General features: G+C 36.0%; 1 long non-coding RNA gene and 1 pseudogene across 1 annotated transcript; both read right to left on the minus strand.

The window, feature by feature from the left end:
* Positions 1–2,758: 2,758 nt before the first annotated feature.
* On the minus strand, positions 2,759–4,019 carry LOC133741295 (uncharacterized). Its single transcript, XR_009861791.1, has 3 exons — positions 3,810–4,019; positions 3,320–3,716; positions 2,759–2,994 (listed from the first exon to the last, which is right to left on the minus strand). It is a non-coding gene; the product is annotated as an uncharacterized LOC133741295 (long non-coding RNA).
* Positions 4,020–5,932: 1,913 nt separating this feature from the next.
* Positions 5,933–7,116, minus strand: LOC133738481 (pathogen-related protein-like; annotated as a pseudogene).
* Between the last annotated feature and the right edge of the window lie 14,522 nt (positions 7,117–21,638).

Consider the following 21,638-nt stretch of genomic DNA (forward strand, 5'->3'; position numbering starts at 1 on the left):
CGCTGTGTAGTGAGTTGGTGAGAGTGGTTACACGTTGAATTGATATTCAGTTTGATTTGTAAACACTTGGTGATGTGATATTTGACTCTAGAGAACGAGTCGGTGTTGACATTGTGAGTTCAGTTTGTTTGTTGCTTAGTTTTAATGAAAAATTTTCTATGAGTCTTCTTGTGATTGTTTGTTCTCGCGTTTCGGATTTGAATTCCTTTATTCAAAATTTGGGGCATGACAATAATGCTGCTTGTTTTGAACGAATGAAGTAAGGCTACATCAAAAGCGTCAACACCAAGCATAATCAGCAACAACAGACTCTCCTCAAGATCAAAGTGAACTAGGTTCGATATGAGGACAGTGTGGCAGACTTGCTCACTAAGTCATTGCCTAAATTCCACTTTCGAGAAACATGTTGGTAGCATCGTTTGCGAAAGTTATCCAAACTCCCATGACCGTAGTCATCAGGGGGAGATGCAGACATCAGGGGGAGATGTCTACATGTATGGTCTTGAAACGTAAAGGGTGTGTTGTGCTCTTTTTCCCCTTCGACCGAAGTTATTTTTGTGCCACAGGGTTTTTGTTACTCGGCAAGGTTTTTAATGAGGCAACGAGAGGAGCACCACATTTGGGCGACACAAGGGGGAGTGTTCAAGTAAATCCAGAATATGTGTCTGGCCCAAACTCTAGGTTAATTGACCTAGTTGTAATAGGGTTTTGAATTAGAGATATTCACAGATATCCGATTAATTGTACGATTATCTTTCCTCGTACAACTCTGATTCTATGTCTTGTAATCCTCTATATAAAGAGGCCCCTATTATCAATGAAAGTACGGCTCAATTCTCTCCCAATTCAGTTTTCCTTAAACACAATTAAACTATTATTATTTTTTTCCCGGAATTTCCTTATATTGTCTATATAGTTTTATAATTTACCTAAAACAATTAAGTAAAAATAATAATTTCTATACATGACCCATCATTTAATACAAAAGTAATTCAAAACAATCTGATTTGGAATTTCCTTAAACTAAATTTATTGAATATTATGATATACTCATTACTCCATCTTCCAACCCAAAACCGCCCAAATTAATTAAGTTTGATTAATGATAAACGAATCATAGTGAGACAAATTTGAATTTTTCTTATTGGAATAATATTATGACTGATAGTTTGTCGAATGATATACTATTCCTAAAAAAAACCCTAGAGCGGCGGCAAACAACCCTCTTTGGGTTTTCTCCGATGTCCGTCTGAACTAGCAACACCGTGGCTTCTTGTTGTGGGTGTTGGGCTATCATCATCGAGTAGTGGTGGTGGGTTTCGGGATTTCTCCGATCTGGCGGTAGAGTTCTATAGGTTTTCTTCTCGCTTTGTTGGGATCTTTGTCGTGCGTCGAGGCAACACAGGGTGAGGGAGAGGCTGGACTGTCATTGACCGATTCCGATTCCGATTGAGACAAACACTACTAAAAAAACAGGATTTAAGGACGTTGAAACCGTGTCCTCTAATACATACGAGGACTCATTAAAAATGAGTCCTCTATCCGGGAGTCATTGTAAGTCCCAAACAAGGACACAGAAAATGTGTCCTCTTATCTATACGAGGACACAGTTTGTGTGTCCTTAAAGCTCTAGATGCAATGTCCTTAAATCCATAAGAGGACACCTAAATTGCATCCTTATATCTTCTAATATGTGTCCTCTATTCTATACTAGGACACACAAATTGTGTCCTAAAAGCTCTGAAAATGGAGTCCTTAAAACCATAAGAGGACACAAAAAATACACTCATATGTGTCCTTAAAACTAAAACAGGACACTTAAAAGAGTCATAGAGGACGTTCAAAACGTGTCCTTAAAACTTGTAAAAAACCCAAAAAAAAAAAATTAATTAATAATAAAAGGAAGCTTTCTCCAATTGTACACCCCTCAAAATACACCACCAAATGCAATATTAACTGAATCAAAATACACCATATGCAAACAAATTTATAAAGTATAACAAATTACAGTTCAACAATTCTAGTCAAGTAAATCAATGTCCTGCACCTTGTAGGTTTATAGTTGCTTAATCTGCTTCCCAATATCTTCAATCATAACCTGATAAATATAGCACAAACCAATATCAAGTACATATTAACACTCCTAGAGTGTACTTGTGAAGACAGATATATTGTGAAGACAGATACAACACAATGAGGTTATGAACATTAAGGATGAAACTGGAACGTACTTGCCATTCAGTTTGTCCCTCCGCAATTTTTGTCTACAGGCTTTAGAATGAAACACATTGCACGATCCGGACCTCAGACTGTGATGGAAACAGTACAGATAATTCAAAATTGCATCATCAAGAAGAGAGATCGATGGAAAAACTACATGGGACATGATGAATACAACTTTTATAAAAACTCAAAAACTGTACATGGGTAGTAATATATAAATTTTTGTTTCACAGGTCAGTAAGAAATAAGAATAGAACTGAAAATATAGGTACCATTTGTTCAACCCAGTTTTCTTGAGAATCTCAAAATTTCTAAATAAGCCATCAATGACCACTGAGATGATAACAACAACAAAAAATGAGTTCTTTCTTTAAACAAAGATACTTATGATAATTATTATACTCATTTTCTTGAAACAAAAATGAGTATAATAATTATACTCAAATGAAAGGAAAACCGCATTAAGTTGGTTAGTGTACTTGCATCAACATCTCCATACTTAAAGATTCCCAGTTTCCCACAGGAAAATGGACCTATTTGAAAATGCGCAAAACAGAAATGAGATGCCTTTATATACAAACATCACAGCAATGTCATCCTCTTAGTCACACACACATGAAAACAATACTTCAAAACTGAACTGAAAATGGAGAACACAGAAAAATACTCACAGGCGCACCGAAACAGAAACGAATACTTGACAACTGGAATTCAACAATTTCCCATATTTGATTGCACAAAGCTGAGCTTAAATGCCAACCCTCACAAAACCTACAAAGAAAAATATCGATCACCCACAAAACCAAAGTCAAAAGTGCATGCATCAAATTCAAAACTAACCAACAAAGGTCTAGATAGCAAAAACTCCTATGAAAGGCGGTGTTTTTTGCCGAGCCTCTGACTAATCTATTCATGACAAACAGAAATATTAAAGGGGATCCATATTGAAGCACACTGAAATATTAAAGAACACAATGATGTAAGAGCATCATGACAAATTGACAATGCAGAATTTTGAAACTAAACCCAAGAGCAGCCTTCCACTAACCAAAAAAAAAAACAGAGAAAAGAAAAAATTATACCCAACATCACTTACCAGGCCATGTAAAGGATGTATGACATGTAGTCTACCTCTCAAACGAGGATATATCATCTGTACCAAGGATAGATATAGAACACATGTTAAAATGTTTCTCCTACTTTCAAAATTACATTCAAAGGTTTTTAATTTCTTGGGCAGCCCATTTCAGAAACTACTTATTTGATAAAAATAATTACCTCTCAAACATCACTTTCAGAATATTGCTCTAGTCATTGCTTCAAACATTGTTGGGTCCTGTGGAATGATAAGAGAATAAAAAACCAATTAGACTAGCTATTACAGTTCATCTACTTGAGATTCCTAGTGAATATAAATTGATAATGAAAAAAGTTACCATGCCTTGATTAACTAACAATCTCAAGTATCAAGCTACTCATTATTAGGTTCCAATCTGTTGCACAATCAAGTCTTCATTCAAAATTCCTTCAATATCCAAATCTATATGAAATACAACCTAGAAAATGATAGAGTTTGAAGATTATACCTGATAAACAGATGAGAGAAGAGGGTGCCTCTGCTCATCTTGGCAACCAAACCAGCACCTAAATAAATGAAAGCGAGAAAAATAGAAATACCAAAATCAACAGCTACATATGATAAAACGAAACACATTCCTCAAAGTAAAATTTCAAACAAACTTGAATATACATCCAACCAATTTATATATATCTAATAATGAAGAAGTTGAAGAGAAACAGAACAACAGAATCTGAGAAACCCTTGGATAATCTTACCTGAACGGGATGAGTAGATAATCTCCCAGTTTCGATTTCGATTTGGGGTTGAGAAACAGAATCAGAAATCCCAAATTACATAGAAAATCAAAATCGATTTGGGGTATACCCATCTAATTCTGATTTGGATGAGAAGAAAGCCACCGCCAGTCAAGACTCTTAGATCGGATCCTCGTTAACGGCAACGGAGAAAGCTCGTAGATCCTAGTGAAAGCAAACCAACGGGGAATCATGAGGAAACAATTGTTACCCAGCACCAAAGCACACAGATCTGGCAAGAAGAAAACGGTATAGATAGATCGAGAAGGAGAGAGAATACTTGTCTGTGGTGATTGAATTCGATGAGGAAGAGATGCAGAGAGAGAGAGAGGTAGGTCAATGAAAAAATAGAGGCCAGAGTGGGAATTTGTGTGCAAAAAAACAAGTGGGAAGTTTAACTTTTGGAAAAGAAAAATCGGCGGGAGTGCAAGTCGGGGAGGGGGAAGTGAAATTTCGGGAGGGAATCGAAAACGCCAAGTACTGCAGCTCCGCCTTTTTTATTTCAATTGGATTTCAGTTTTGGAGCCCAATCTTAGGACACAACAAAAATGGTTTACGTGTCGTTAAAAACTGTCCACCCACTAAAAAAATTTCAATTTGAAGTTGTGTGTCCTTAAAAACCTTCAAGGACTCCACATAAATTATGTGTCCTTGTTTGGTGTCCTTGTATGTGTTTTTTCTAGTAGTGAAAGCATATCTGTCAGGGTTGCCTTTGATCTCAGTGGGGTGACGAAGTTGTTGGGCTGCAGCAGAGTTGAGGTCGGACTGTACCAGCCGATATTCTATCGAGTTTTGTCCCTGTAAGGCTTGTCAAAGAAAGATAGTGACGATTTGCCTGGTTTTGGTAGTCACTGATCGAGGAGAGATGGTGTGGTGGAAAGGCAAGCCGCCAGATGATTTGTGGCAGGCGGCGGCGGCGATGGCCTTGCAGCATGATTGGGCTTCTATTTACTCAGCTCGGGTTTGGGCTTGGGTCGTTAGGCCAGGGCTCAACTTGAGTCAGCAAATTTCAGAGAGCAAGAAGACCAACCTATTGCCGAGGTTGTTAGCTGCTGAGGGGACTGAAGATGGTACTACCTCCAACCCTAAGGGGAAGGAGATGGTGCTTTCTTAGATCTCTATATATGGTGCCTAGACATCTGGATGCAAGTCTTTTAAAGCAGGAATTTTCTCTATGAGCTTTTCTAAGATGTTTCTAGTTTTTAGTTTGTACCACAATTGAGTGTTGGCAAAATAGGCTAGATGATTGATTTTTCCTTAGGAAGCGAGTTATTCTTGCTTAGCTAGGCTTGCTCTCCAGCGAGCGTCCTTTTAGACTTTAATGAGTTTAGTATAGGTTTAGATAGGATATCTGGTGTTTGTACCAGGTTTCTTGTGTAAGAGCATCTTTAGCAATGCTAGCCATTTTTAAGTCAAATTTTAGCTAAAATAGCTAAAAAGTCATTTTAGCTAGCCACTTTAGAAATACGTCTGTATCAGTGCTCTCTATTTTAGCTAGTTTTGAATTTATATTATTTTTTAAATGAATATTAAATATTTTAAATGTATTTATAAATTACATAAAATAACTTAAAAGGAATATTTTAAATTATAGAGAGCCTCATCTCGCTCTCTATATTTAGGAGTGAGATAACTAAAAGTTATAATGGAGAGCCACTTAGGAGTCTGGTGCAGTTGCTAAAATAGATAAAAAGCTAAGCATGCTCTCCAAAATAGCTAAAAAGCCAAAATAGAGAGTCTGCTAATAAAGATGCTTTAAGTATTTGTTAGACTCTGGCCTGTTTTCATGGCTTTGATTTCTAATAATATCAAATCCTATTAAAAAAAAATGATATTCCGATAAATCCAATATTTAATAATCATTAAGGTGTAATAATAATTCTTGTCCATCCATACGATGGCCTCAATGCTGCTTCATTATTTTTTTGGCCAATACTACATTTTATTTTTATTTTGAACAAGATTACATTTGAACTTATTTGTTCCTAAGGATAGGGCAACTACTTGTGGTTGCACTATTTCCACCACAATTTTCAATTTTGGCACCCTTCGTCAGCCCTCCAATAAGTTCTGCAGGATCGTAAAAGAACTCCACCTTTACAATTCTCATCTGCTCATCCACCTGAAACCCGAGTCAACTAAAAATTAGCAACCAAGTAGAGGTCAAGAAATTATTTTTCCATAATATAAAGAGAAACAAAGCAAGTACATACGTACCGTGAAAACTGCGATGCCGAAGAATTGAACCAATTCTCCAGTAGGGGCATACCCTTTGAAAGGACCTTCCATGTAAGACCAGTGCCTGAACTTGTAGGCTATCACCGGCGGACCGGAATAGACCTCAAGGACCTCGATTGCAAATCCACGTGGAAAAGTAGTGGTGAAAAGCTTATGGGACGATTCTGCTGTTTCCTCAGCTGGTTTGTAGATCTGAAACTCCTCAGGTAGAGAGCTTTGCAGATCCACGTTATAGACTCCACCCATTTTCTTAATATCTTCAATACTCAGTGGTTCTTTCCCTGCAGAGTATATATGTATGTAAATTAACGTATATGTTTCATCAAAAGATAATTATTCAAATAGAAACAAGTAACAACAGAAATATATATACCATTCTGGACGAAAGTGAACTTTTCTGGATCAACAGATTTGAAGTCCTGAGGGTTTGCTTTGTGGGACATCTCCATCTCGTATGTCTTCAAAAGGTTCTGAACTCTTTCTTCCAGTGACCCAGCTGGCCATATCTTCAGTTATTAATGCACAATTCATTAGCTATATATTTTCAGAGAGAGAGAGAGAGAGAGATCGAACCTTGGTTCTGCCTTCTTCAAAGAGCTTGTTCTTCAAAGAGCTTGTTAACAACATCGTAGTTAGGAGGGGCACCAGATCTCCATTGTGTGTTCTTCTCTCCATCTCCATACATGTAAGAACGATACTTGTCTCGCTGATCAACACCTGAAGCTTCCATGTTGGAAGTAGACATGCGCCTAATTGGTTCCTTGAATATGAATTTTCATGGTACAGTTGACGGCATTTTATAGAAGTGTACGGTACATATATCAAAATGTGACATCATTGCTGAAAATAAAGATTGACTTGTAGACATAAACTGATAAAAGTGGACACGTTCCTGGTTTCATTTGATAGTATCAAACCTCTAATTTTTCTATTTCCCACATTTTCTCAATTGTGTTAACCTAAAACGTTGAGCTTCTTGAAATCATTTCGGGTTCTACTCATTATGCTTATTCTAATATGGGGTTTAGGCTTAATGCCCCCTCTTGTATTCGACAGTTTCTTTAATCAAGGCTTGAGGGCAACCGGCACCAGCCCTTATTTAAAAAAAAAAAAAAAAGTTGAACATCAACAATTAATTTCTTTATGTTAAGTTTCTTTAAACCCTTATATATATATTTATATATATATATATATATATGTATATCAGATCCTATCCAGAGCGAGGCCTCGCTCTGAAATTAAAGTGCGAGGTTGGAGTTTAGGGTCACTTTTCGGTCGCATATCCACATCTCGACCGTTCAGTTTTTAGATACTGATATATAGATCATCTCTGCAAACTTTCAGCCAAATTGCTGATCTCTAAGGTATCTAACTCGCTATATATTCATTGGAGTAACACTATTACATATACTCCATGCATGTTTCACTGTTATACACTTGATATATATATATAGAATCTTACTATGCTAAGGAGATCCGTTCCTTAGCTAAGGAACGGATTTTCATATTTTGATCACTTTTCGATCATATATTTACATCTTAACCGTTTAGTTTTTAGGTCATAATGTATAGATTATTTCTGCAAATTTTCAGCTAAATTGATAATCGTTAAGGTATCCAACTCTATTAAATCAATGAACGAACTGAATCTGTCCAACCTAAACTATTCGTGTTCATAATTGTAAATTGCAGTTTTGGATGCCTTAACGATCATCAATTTGGCTGAAAATTTGCAGAAGTGATTTATACATTAGGACCTAAAAACTGAACGTTTAAGATGTGAATATGTGATCGAAAAGTTGTCAAAATATGGAAATCCATTCCTCAGCTAAGAAACGGACCTCCTTAGCGGAACAAGCCTCTATATATATATATATATATATATATATATATATATATATATATATAGTAATTAGATCTACAAAATGATTAACTTTCAAGTTTCAATTAGTTACGAAAAGTGGATATAGCTGATATACCTAATTAAGTAGTGATATACATCACACCTGACGAATAATATGTCGCATATGTTTATATTTTAATGCATAAAAGAATTTTGATTCGATTTTAATTAATTTGATGGTTTGTACATACCCTCCAGTCCTCCACCCACTCCTTGTCTTGATTCCAACAAATCCACTATCATCCAAAGTAGTTATAGCTCCCAGACTAATCCTTAACTTCATATTAAAATATTTTATTTGACTATTAATTACATTATGCGACCAGGAAGGGTAGGAGTATAAGAAAATTCAACCCCAAAATTATTCTTAAACGAAATTTCTATATGCAAACGAAGAATTGGTCTGTGTTTTTTATTTCTTTTGTTTTTCCTTAATCTTTCAGTTTTGTTTTTTTTTTTTTCTGAAAAATGTCAATTTACCGAATTTGAGCTACACTAACGTTCATGAGTAAATACAACACATGGTTAAGCATTTGAAACAATAACGACTATTTTCAAGAGTTAAATTGTCTAAAAATTAGATATAGCTAGGCAATTTTTAACTTTTATTTCAATGAAGCTCTATGTTTATAAATCAAATTTAAAAAAATAACGCGCGTTGAAGTTGAAACATACGTTTAGAGTTTAGTTATTTTCTTTGTCCTATGACCTATCTAACTAAATATAATTAGATACATGGCCCCCCCTTTCTTTCGAGATTGTGGGTAGGTGCCAGTCACACCAAATCGACTGCCACAGAGGAACGAATATCGTCTAATCCTGTATCTAATTTATAAAAAATAAATTAAAAAAAAAAAAAAAAAACCCTTAACTCACCCCACCCTTACATATGTCAGTGAGAATCGAACACATGACCTATACAATGTTGGAATTATAATTTACCAACAGGTCACAGCTCACCGACATATAAAAAAAAAAAAAATAATAATAATAAAAACTAGAGATTTTAGACAAAGTTAAATTTGACTTTTATTTAACTATTCTGTTGGAATTGTATGCTATCTTAAAATTAGCCAAATTTAAATTGATTTCAAAATGACTAATCTCTTAAAGATGTTTCTCTGTTATCTCCCGTTGTATTATCACACTTAAAATATGATTACAGTTGTTATAGTAATTTACAATCAATATTTAACTCGCAAGCGAGTTTCGATTCAATTCAATCAATTTTATTAATTGCTAATGATTGATGAATGAAACTCGAACACAACCGAAGACGAGGCCAACTAAACCAACGGTATGTTGAATGAGGTATGTTGACGCATAAGTAGTTCATTTTGATTTGTTCTTCATAGTTTATACCCTCCACCCACTGCTTAGACCCTATCCCAACAAACCCACTATCTTCCAAACTACATTTCAGCTCCCGGCCCATCCAGACCCTAACCTCATATTAATGTGACATTTTTTTAATATCTTCTTGACTGTTCTATTCTTTTATCTTTGAATAGTAGGAGAATTCAATTCCAAGTTCCCAACAACTAGTGCTATTCTTTTATCTTTGAAGGAAATTGTATATATGCTAACAAAGAATGGGTCCTTTTTTGAATTCTTTTGTTTCCTTTATATAATGGAAGCAGGTGATTCAGACACAAACATAAAACTATGAAAAAAAAAAAGAAAAGAATAATTCCCGAGTCATGATAACATAATTCTTATATAGAGGATAAGGATTACAAGAAATAGTGAAGCATCAAAAGTCTTCTCCCAGAACCATGCACACTATGCAGAAGTTGTGGCCAAGCTGCACGTTTTCTGAGTAGTAGCAATACTAATAATGTCGATCCATAAGAATGTACCTATTAATTTGACTGGGTAAAAAACAATGATATTTTTTTGGTATCTTTGCAGTCTTCTTAATGGAGTTCTAGTTGACTTTCTTTGAATCTGAAGAACATGGGACTTTAGATTTATAAAAACAAGATATTACTGTCTGGACCTTAATTTGCATCTAGAACTCGTGTGAATTATTCCAAGGCAGCCAAATATGAATTCCAGTGGAGTATCCTAGATGTACGTTTCTTGATTATCAATGAATAGTATGTTATGGTATTCTTCTTTTGCTTTTTGTTCCTTTGTAAAGAAATTTATCTGTGAATAAATGTCTCCAAATTTTATGAAACCACATTATATAGCGCACCTTCCTGTAATTATTATTTTTTTGATCTAATCATCATCCATACTTCATTCCAGCAGAAGGAAAGTTACAACTTACAAACAGGGAAGAACTGTAGTACAAAAACCAAGAGACCTACTTCTAACTCAGTCAAATCATCTTATCTGAGCATAACCTTCTAAACTCTGATAAACAAAAATGGAGCTAAAAACTCCAGAACACCAATGAGGCTACAGATAACCATAAACCGGCAAACGGGCCATAGAATGGTTCGATCCAACGCCAGCATACCAACTGAGTCGTGACTCAGACCCAAGAAGGAAGAATGAGCACCAGTCATCTCCACCTCGTCGGCTAGTGAATACACGTGATAGAATCTGTTTAGAGGATCAACATCACAATAGGCGTTGGTGTTTGAAAGCATTGAAGCACAACAAGACCCAAAACGGGTCAACCACAAACAACAACAAAAAACTAAAACTAAAACTGAAGAAAAACAAAGTGCACCCGCCAGGCTTAGACCAAAGCTGGATCAGAGCTAAGCCAAATCCAGAAACCAAGCCAAGCCCAGATCTAAAAGCAGCTCACACCTGACCCAAACTTCGACCCAGACCTGCAACAACCTCAGCTACAATCTGGATCTCCCATCCAGTTCCTCCAACCTTTGCCAGTGAACCAACCGGCCCCCGATCAAGAACCGATGGATCACAACAGACCTGCAGCCTCTCCGCATGAAGCAATACACCAACCCTTGGGACAAAACGCCAACCCAGATCGAGATCCAAAACCGAAAAGATCTCCAATCTGCTCGACGGCTGCCCAAACTACCCGATCCAACCAACAACCGGATCGGGATTAACAACCCCCAAAACAGCCCTCTCCCCCTCTGCAGTCACCGGATCTGAAACTATTCGACCCTATCGCTTGATTAGCAAACTCAGACCGGCTCGCACCAGCATCTTCCTACACAACCACAACCCAAGGAGAGGAGCATTGGTTGAAAACAAAAACGGCGGGCGCACACCAAGGACTCTCCTCTCCCAGATCGGAGCGCTGCGGTGAGGGCACTGGCAGCGTCCGACCGGGAGAGAGCACAGATCTCACGCTTGGACTTTTTTCTCTAGGCGCGTTCTAAGGCGCGAGTGACTCTTTTCATGTATATGTAGAGGTTGATATCTTTTGTCTTCGTGTAATTATTTTGGTTATAGGGTTGCGTTGCTATGCAAATGCAAGGGTGAGATTATTCTGTTAAATTGATAATATCATTAAATTAAATTATTATTATTGTTTTGAAAAAGATTAATCAAGTAAATTGATATGACAAGAAGTAATCGAATTTACACTGTTGCTTTAGTTACTTATTTTCAAGAGATGTGTTCAATTCTTCTGTACTAGACTACTAGAGCATGTTGGTATGGTACAACGGCCTTCTAGCATGTTCTACTTTTATCTAGATTCAGACTAATTGTAGTTGATGTATACTCTCAATTTTATAAGGGATGTTAATCTAAATTATTACAATCGTTCATAGTTCAATTATTATCATTATTGTTAAAAAAAAATTCAAAAATTACTCGAACAAATTCGTAGTGGCTTTTGGTTTCTTCATCAAACGCTACTCAAACTAATTAGTCTTGAAGCAGACTGCAGTGTAGTGCATGCGTGCAAATCCGCACATGTAGCCATCAAGTTTAGCAGGATCTTTTGGGGTGGCTCATTGAAAACTTTGGGCTGGGCTACGTGGGCTGGTTTCTCCCTGCTATCTTGGATGAAGGTTGGGCTCGGATTCATACATTGCGTCCACATTGGGCTATAATGGTTTTTACATTCACCAAGCTCCTACTAATTAGTTGGCTTTTACTTTCAATAGCCCCTACTTACATTTGATAGGGCTATCCGGGCTTTGTTGTTGTCTACGTACTAAGTGTGTCTTGTCTATCTTAGCTAGTGAGGCAACGAACTGTTTGTATTTCTAAATGGACGTAGCCTCTTAATGATGGAACAAATGAAGTGTTTTCAAGCGGAAATATAGTGGGAAAGCTGATTTAGTTATTCTGGCTTTGATTTAACATTATCTTTTTGGTATGTCACTGTTATAAAGCAAATGGAATTGCCTAGAAAACGTACTAATTGGCACATGTTTGAATATATAGAATAAGTGGAGGCTTCTGTTATTATTCGAGATACTCTCGCATTGATTATTGTAATATGAGATCTAGGCATTATGTTCCCCTATTGTATTTAGCAATTTCATTAATCAAGACTTGAGAACAACCACAACAAGTCTTACTAAAAAAAAAAAGATAAATAAAATCACCTAAATATGATGTTTTAACTCTTTATTTAACATGGTATTCAAGCTCTTTATCCTTTCGATCATGTTATGAGCCCGATTTCATGGGTCAAACTTGAGTTTGGATTTCAGAAAAATGTAATGCTTGTAGCGTAAGAGTTTGAAATGAATGATGAGATCTCAAAATTGTGTTAGCTTAAGTGAATGAATGATGGCCAGGTTTTCGAAAGATGCCTATGTTGTAAAACCATATATACATGCTCACAACATATGCACATCAACTTGACAACAATCACAAAAGAACTAAAACTTACCTTCAGCAATAACAAGCATGGATTCCATCTTATGCAGCTGCAAACTCTGATCACTGAATATGGTCTTCTGTTACTTACCAACTTGCTTCTCAATGGACAGAACTTATGCAAAACGTCGGTAGTAATCAGGGACCAATTCATCTATATATATATATGTATATATATATATATAGGAGACTTAAACCTCAAAATGCTTCCCATTAAAGCATTCCTTATCGGATTAGGTTTCCTAGTTAGATTCCTAATGTATCACAACTTGTAGCCTTTCTTGTAGACTAAGCAATGGATTACTATCCTTAATGAATTGATACACTGCTTCATTAAGTCAGTAGTATTGATCTATAGTTTGTATCCATGTTAAACTAGGTTTGACATTTAGCTAATCATCAATTACTTTATGATGATATGTGTTAAGTCCATATTTGATCTAACAATCTCCCCCTTGGACTCACACATATCATGCTTGACGATTTGCACCAGAGAACATCAAAACCTACTTAACTTACTGAAGTGCGCGCCAGATGACAAACTCAAATCGAAAATCCATTCCAACATGGTCAGATCACAGTTACTTGTGCAGAGCAAGAAACAGTATACATTTAAACAAAAATGCAGAGTTTTAAAACCACTAACACAAGCTTCTGCAATCCACATATGTTCAACCAGAAGTGATACAATATATGTTAATGTGTATCAACAAGTAAGCATATATTAGGTCCTACTTTATGTTTCTAAAACCAGAAACTCAAGAAAATTTACTGAACACTGATGGCTTAAAATTATTGCTTGAACCTTAGCATCATGCTTTACATGATTTAAACCATCTGATAGCAAGTATGATATTCAAAACAATATGATAATTTCCAAAATAAAACAATAAAGATGCAGCAAAATCATAACTGGAAATACGTCAAAAATTTATTGATAATAATAAAATCTGTCATTACAAATGAGTTGTGATAAATAAAACAAAAGATCACAACTGAAAATACAAGAACTCAGAAACATTAGAATTTTAATTGCTCCAACTGGACTAACTCTCTACTGAACCTAAGAATCTAAATTGGCTAAAACTCCAATGCTTGCTATATGCTTCTGGAATGCTGCTATTGACAAGGCCTTGGTGAAGGGGTCTGCTAGCTGTGAATTTGTGTCAATACTCAAAACAGCTATTTCACCATGTTTTACTCTTTCTCTAACACTGTAATACTTTAGATCAATATGCTTGGAATTATTTGACCTTTTACTGTTCTTGCTAAAGAAAACTGCAGCCTCATTGTCACAATAAATCACAAGTGTGCCAGCCACAATGTGACTCAATACTTTGGTCTCCATCAAAAAATTCCTAATCCAAAGTCCTTCACACACAGTTTCATATACTGCAATAAATTCGGCTTGCATAGTAGAAGTTGAAACAAGAGTTTGCTTCATGGTTTTCCAAGCAATAGCACCTCCTGCAAGCATGAATACATATCCACAAGTCGACTTCTTGGAGTCTGGATAATTCCCTGCAAAATCTGAGTTTGAGAATCCAATGAGTTTCAGATCCTCCACTTGCCTATAAACTAGCATGTGGCTTTTAGTTCTCTGCAGGTATCTCAACACTTTCTTCCCAGCTACCCAATGCTCATGGCCTGGATTAGATTGGAATCTTGACAAAATCCCTACTGCAAAAGACAAGTCTGGCCTAGTGCAGACTTGTGCATACATGAGACTTCCTACAAGTCTAGCATAAGGCTTTGACTCCATATTTTCTTTCTCAACATCACTTTTGGGACTTTGCTTCTTAGTTAGCTTATCTCCTTTGGACATGGGGACTTCTCCAGCTGCACACTTCTCCATACCAAATCTCTTTAGAATTTTGGTAACATAATTCTGTTGAGACAAACCAAGTAGTCTCTGTACCCTGTCTCTTTTAATCTCAATACCTAGTACATAGGATGCTTCTCCTAAGTCTTTCATGTCAAAATTCTTTGACAGAAAGCTCTTGGTATCTTTAAGCAGTTTAATGTTACTGCTAGCCAAAAGTATATCATCCACATAGAGTACCAGAAAAATAAAATTGTTCCCAACTGTCTTCAAATAAACACACTCATCCACAAGATTTTCTGTAAATCCAAAAGTAGAAATCACCGAGTCAAATTTCTTGTACCACTGTCTAGAAGCTTGTTTTAGGCCATAAATTGATTTTCTTAACTTGCACACTAAGTTTTCACTTCCAGCTTGTACAAAACCTTCTGGCTGCCTCATATAAATCACTTCATCTAGTTCACCATTCAAGAATGTTGTTTTAACATCCATTTGGTGCAGCTCCTTATCAAAGTGAGCCACTAAAGCCATGATTATCCTAAACGAGTCTTTTGTATTAACTGGAGAAAAAGTCTCAGTAAAATCAATGCCCTCCTTCTGTGTAAAACCCTTGGCAACTAATCTTGCTTTATGTCTCTCTACATTGCCATTTGCATCTCTTTTGGTTTTGAAAACCCATTTACAACCTATAGGCTTCTGATTAGGGTCAGGTTCAACTAATTCCCAAACTGCATTTTGACTCATGGAATTGATTTCTGCTTCCATTGCTAGCTGCCATTGATGAGATTCACTACTTTCAATGGCCTGATTAAATGTAGTTGGATCATTGTCCTCTGCACAGTCCATTTCAATTTCTGCTTCTTGCAGATAAACAATGTAGTCACTCTCTCCCCCCCCCCCCCCATAAGTTGGTTTTCTTGCTCTCTGTGATCTTCTAGGCTGAGGATGTTCAGGATTAGGGTGAGCTACAGCTACTTGATCAGTTACCTGGCCAGTTACTTGGTCAGTTACTTGACCAGTTACAGTTACTTGGTCAGTTACTTGACCAGTTACAGGTCAGTTACTTGACCAGTTACTTGATCAGTTACTTGACCAGATACAGCTACTTGGTCAGGTACTCGACCAGTGACTTGATCAGTTACATCTTGTTCTAGAGGCAATACTACACTTATATTCTCATCTGACACAATTTCCTCAAAATCTGAAGTTAAATCCTCAAGGTTTGTATTGTGAACTTTTTCACTTAGAAACTTTACTTGATGTGTTTCAAAAATTCTAGGTGAATGATGAGCAGAATATAATTTATAGCCTTTAGATTTATCTGGATAACCTATAAAATAGCAACTAACAGTTTTGGGGTCAAGTTTATTCAAGCTTGGATTATAAATCCTAGCTTCTGCATGACATCCCCAAACATGGCAGTGATGAAAACTAGGTTTCCTGCCACACCAAAGCTCAAAAGCAGTCTTTTCTATAGCTTTGCTAGGTGTTCTGTTGCAAATATAATTTGCAGTTTTTAAAGCCTCACCCCACAGAAATTTAGGCAAACCAGTTGTACACATCATGCATCTAACCATGTTCAAAAGAGTTCTATTCTTTCTCTCTGCAACACCATTCTGTTGTGGATTATATGGTGTTGTGTATTGAGCTTTAATTCCATTGTCTTGCAAAAACAAGGCAAATGGACCCTATTGTTGGCCGGATTCAGTGTACTTTCCATAGAACTCACCACCTCTATCTGATCTCACTGTTTTGATTTTCTTTTCTAGTTGATTTTCTACCTCAGACTTAAAGATTTGAAAGGCTTTCAATGCTTGTGCCTTTTCTGAAAGTAGATAAACATAACTGTATCTAGAAAAATCATCAATGAATGTGATAAAATACACATTCCCACAGATAGTTTGATGCCTAAATGGTCCACATATATCAGTGTGTATGAGTTCTAATAAGTTTTGGCTTCTATATGCAGTCTTCTTTCTAGTATTAGTTATTTTTCCCTTAAAGCATTCAACATAGTCTGTTAGATCAGAAAAATCAAGTTCATTTAGGATGTTGTTTTTTTCACCAAAATTTTCAGTCTCTCTTTTGAAACATGGCCGAGTCTTCTATGCCATAAAAATGCAGACTTTTCATTTAGTTTGGTTCTTTTAACACCTGTTAAAGTGCTAGTACTGTTTGTGTTATTTTCAACAAGTAAAATTTCTTGTTGAGCCATTGAACAATTTAACTGTAAATAATCATTCATAATAACACCAGAACCAATTTGAACAAAATTTTTAGAAATAAGAATTCCATTACTATCCATAACAAGTCTACAACCAGATTTTACTAAAAGAGAAACTGAAACCGAATTCCTTCTCATGGAAGGTACATAAAAAACATTGTCCAAAACTAACAATTTTCCTAATACTAAATCGAGCTTTAAGGTTCCAATAGCCTTGACTGCCACTCTCATGCCATTGCCTACACACAGTTCACTTCATCACTTTTTGGGATTCTCCTCCTTATGAATCCCTGCAAAGAATTAGTAATATGAATAGGTGAGCCTGAATCTATCCACCAAGACTGTGGTTCAACATTTATAAGATTAATTTCTAAAGAAAAAACTGTATTAGAAAAAATCTTACCCTTTTTGGCTAACCAATTTTTATAGCCAGTGCAGTCCTTTTTCATGTGTCCTACTCTTTTGCAAAAGTAGCACTTGAACCTAAATGGCCTGTTTTCCTTGGCCACTGCAGCTGTTGAACTCTTAGTTATGGCTTTGGTAGGCTTGAGTTTGTTCTGGGGCTTTTTCCTTTTAGGCTTCTCTATGAGGTTTATGGCTGTAGCAGGTTCCTTTTCTTCCTTGATCCTAGCTTCTTAATCCACACAGATGGATATGAGTTCATCTAAAGTCTAATTTCCCTTTTGAGAGTTGTAACTGGTCCTAAGATGACTAAAACTGTTAGGCAAGGAATGTAGTGCATAATTCACTACCTGCTCATCCCTAACCCCCATCAAGAGCTCCCTGAGTCTGCCATTTATATTGATCATCTTCATAATATGCTCTCTAACTCCTCCTGAACCCATGTACTTTAGGTCATGAAACTCCTTGGTCAGCCTAGCTGTTTCTGCTTTTTCACTTTCTTTAAACTTAGCACCTATGAGTTCCAAAAAATCTGATGCTAGTTCAGGCTCTTCTATACTTCCCCTGACAGTCTTAGACATAGATGTTCTGATGAGGTTCTTAGCCATTCTATTGGATCTATGCCACTTCTTGTAAAGGTCAGTATCTTTCTTGGTGCTCTTTTCATTTAACTCTTCAGGCTTATCCTCAGTAAAGCAGTAGTCTATGTTCTCATGCATTCCCATATAATTTTTGACAGAGTCTAGTCAAGCTCTATAGTTGGTTCCAGTTAACATCAAGACACTATTCAAGTTCATGTAAGAGTTACCTAAGGAGCAAAACAAAAATTCGAGTGAGTTCTCAGTTTGTAAAGAAAATATGTTTAAGTTTTCTGTGTTTTATTTAGCTTTAAGCAACCAAGACAAGATCACACAGAAAACCTAAACAACCATACTTGCATTCATATCAGTCCATAACCAAAAATAATGTTAAGCAACACTTTTGAGCAGAAGCATAACATCATGGAGTTCTTTATCAATATGCCATGCTTAATCAAAACATGTTATCCAAGGAAATTCATCCACATCTTTAGACAGAAGAAAAATTTCCAAGTATCCAAATATATTTCCATTAAGCATGCATACTGCTGTCTTGTATTCTAAAACCACACTTGACCACTTCTTTGGAAGATAAAACTAAAGCATAGTTTTAAAACACAAAACACAATTTCAGTTTTGTTACTCGATCAGGTACTTGATCAGTTACCTGACCAGTTACTTGGTCAGTTACCTGATCAGTGTCTTCTACCAACATCAATGAAGAATGCTTTGTGCATCATAATCACTTATGCCAACAGAAAATCACAAAACATATTAGCTCTTTTACTTTATATTCTATCCAGATTCATCATTGCAAGAAAATTAAGCTCTTGTATCTGTCAACTTTAACAATGTGTAAACAATTTCTGGGACATTTTTGTTCTTCATACAATTTTACACAATCACAGATACAATACCATATCATCAATCAATTGAACATGCATATCAAATCACACATACACATTCAAAAACAATTGTTTCGATTCCAAGAAATCCACAGAACAATTAAGAAATTGTAAATTTCATCCGGTCACCATCTACTCTAACCTAACGCACGCCGAGAATGCTACTAGGGTTCTTGAGCACAATCAAAAACTCAATTATCATGCTATGAATCGAAACAATTTTCACAGAAAAACCTATTTTTGCTTTTTCCCCAATTTGCTGCAAAAAAATCTCAGCGGAAGCATGAATACGATATCCAGATGCAGCAAAACAATTCTCTTGGTATCTTAATTCACAGCAATCGGGGTTTGAATCCCTTCTGAGATGAAAACACCTCAAACACTTCCGAATCCAGTCCCATACCCTCTTGTTGATCGAAACTGACCGTTGTAGAACAACGGTCCTTTGTTCTTAAGGCTTCGGGTCGGGTTTTGGGCCTGGCTCTTGCGTTTGCTGCGACTGGGTCAAGAGATTAAGTAACTTACTTTGATCAGGCACCTGACCAGTTACTTGGTCAGTTACCTGATCAGTTATTTGACCCGTAAAGCAAAAACCCTTTTTATTTTTATTTTTTATTATTATTATTTTTTTTATGTTTGTTTTGCAAAACCCTAAAACGATTATCATATTTGTGAGCCTATGCTCTGATACCAATTGTAAAACCATATATATATGCTCACAACATATGCACATCAACTTGACAACAATCACAGAAGTGAAGGAATGGATGGATTTCAAAACTTTTTAATTAGTGCGGAATAAGTTTAACAATTAAACTACTAACTAAACATAAAATCCATTCCTTTAACCCATGATCTTGGCTTATTGTGATATGTATATAAAAAAAGCATGCATAGTAAGGAAGAACAAAGAGGGAGTTTATGTTCTACTCACCCTTGGAGCGTGATTTTAATCCGATCCAAGTGAACCACCAAAGTTCCTCTCCTTGATCTCTCCTTGTGTGTGTTTCCTCCACCTTGAAGCACCTTGAATTAAGAACTCCTTCTTATACTCCTTCTTGTGCTTGTAATCTCCTCCTTGATGTAACAAGTAAAGCCACAAAAATATATGGCCTCTAAGGATCTTCACCAAGTGAATCAAGAGATGAAGAAAGATGAAAGAAAAGAAGAAATTATGCAAGTGTTCTTCTTTCCTTTAATTTCTGAAAAATGGACCAAGAGAGAACTCTCTTTCTCTCTCTCTAATCTGAAAATAATAGTGTGGAGACACTCACATTTCTTTGTCCATGCTTTCCCTTTTATATAATAGGAAATAACTCCAATTACTAAAAGAAAAATATTGACTTTCATAAAGCCAATATTTTGGCTGGTCCATACATGTTATTGGGCACTAAAAATGTATCTTGGGCTTTCATTTAAATCTCATTTAGTGAAGCCCAAGTCCACACCAAAAAACCCGACAATCGTTTAGGCCCAATAGGTTCGGTTTTACCCGAAAATCCTAATTATGTTCAAATAATAAATCTAATTAATTATTTGCTCATAACCAACTCTTGTTTAATCTTCTTCATATACTATCTCAAGGATCCACTTATATGGTGTGCGATCTCTTAGGTTCTAATTAACAAGGCAGTGAAGTTTATAGAAACCATTCTATTTTGTTTACGAATCAAAAACTCCATTTTTGATTCTCCCTTGTTATTAGGATAATAAATGTTTATTAATCCTCGGGGACTTCACAAGTCATGAGTGACGTCTTGCAACATATCATGACTACCCTAGTTAATGTAGAATGACAAAGAACCTATTCAATTGGAATTACAATACAATACGGTCCTTCTCTAACACTATGTTCTAAATCACATCATCGGGGTATGGAATTGATATGTCAATCCCCTAATGTGATTTTCATTCTTATGTGATTCTTAGAATGTGATTAAAAACTCCTTTTTAAATCTCATTCAATGCTTTGGCCAAAGACTCATTGAATCACATCTTTGAACATACACCTTATTTACTTAAGGATAGAGATTCCTTGTTGTACACTCACATGTCTCCATGACCGAATTGATTATACCAATGAATGCATCTATTATATCCATTAAGGGACACAATATTATTGCATCATCAAGAGATAATCCATTCACTCATAAGACAACTATGGTGTCTCAGGTCAAAGGACTAATTTGTATTATTGCAATTTAGAGTTCAAGTTTGACATGTAAGTAAGACTCCATACAAGAACTCTAATGATCGCGTTCAGTATACTCTTTAAGTTAAGAGCACCCACATACTTGTATTAGTGTCTCTACACAAATGACAAGAGACATATCATCCTCCATATTGAGCATACATAGTATGTGCTAGTCTTTCCGGATTATCAATGTCCAAGTGATAATCCTATGACTAGGAACCTTTTAGGATAAGAGTGTGAAAGAGTAAAGGTCTCACACATCTAACTCTTTAGATTACTTTCTCTTTAACTCATATTCCTTGGACCTTGTTCAATCAAATATTAAGTATAAGCAATGAACAATAAACTTGCCATTTTGAATAATAATAATTACAATAATAATTACATCAAAATGATTGTTTTAGGACACAATTCCTTCAAAAAGAACTAAAACTTACCTTCAGCAATAACAGGCATGGATTCCATCTTATGTAGCTGCAAACTCTGATCACTGAATATGGCCTT

This window comes from Rosa rugosa, chromosome 3 (genome assembly GCF_958449725.1).
Source record: "Rosa rugosa chromosome 3, drRosRugo1.1, whole genome shotgun sequence".
Lineage (NCBI taxonomy): Eukaryota > Viridiplantae > Streptophyta > Magnoliopsida > Rosales > Rosaceae > Rosa > Rosa rugosa.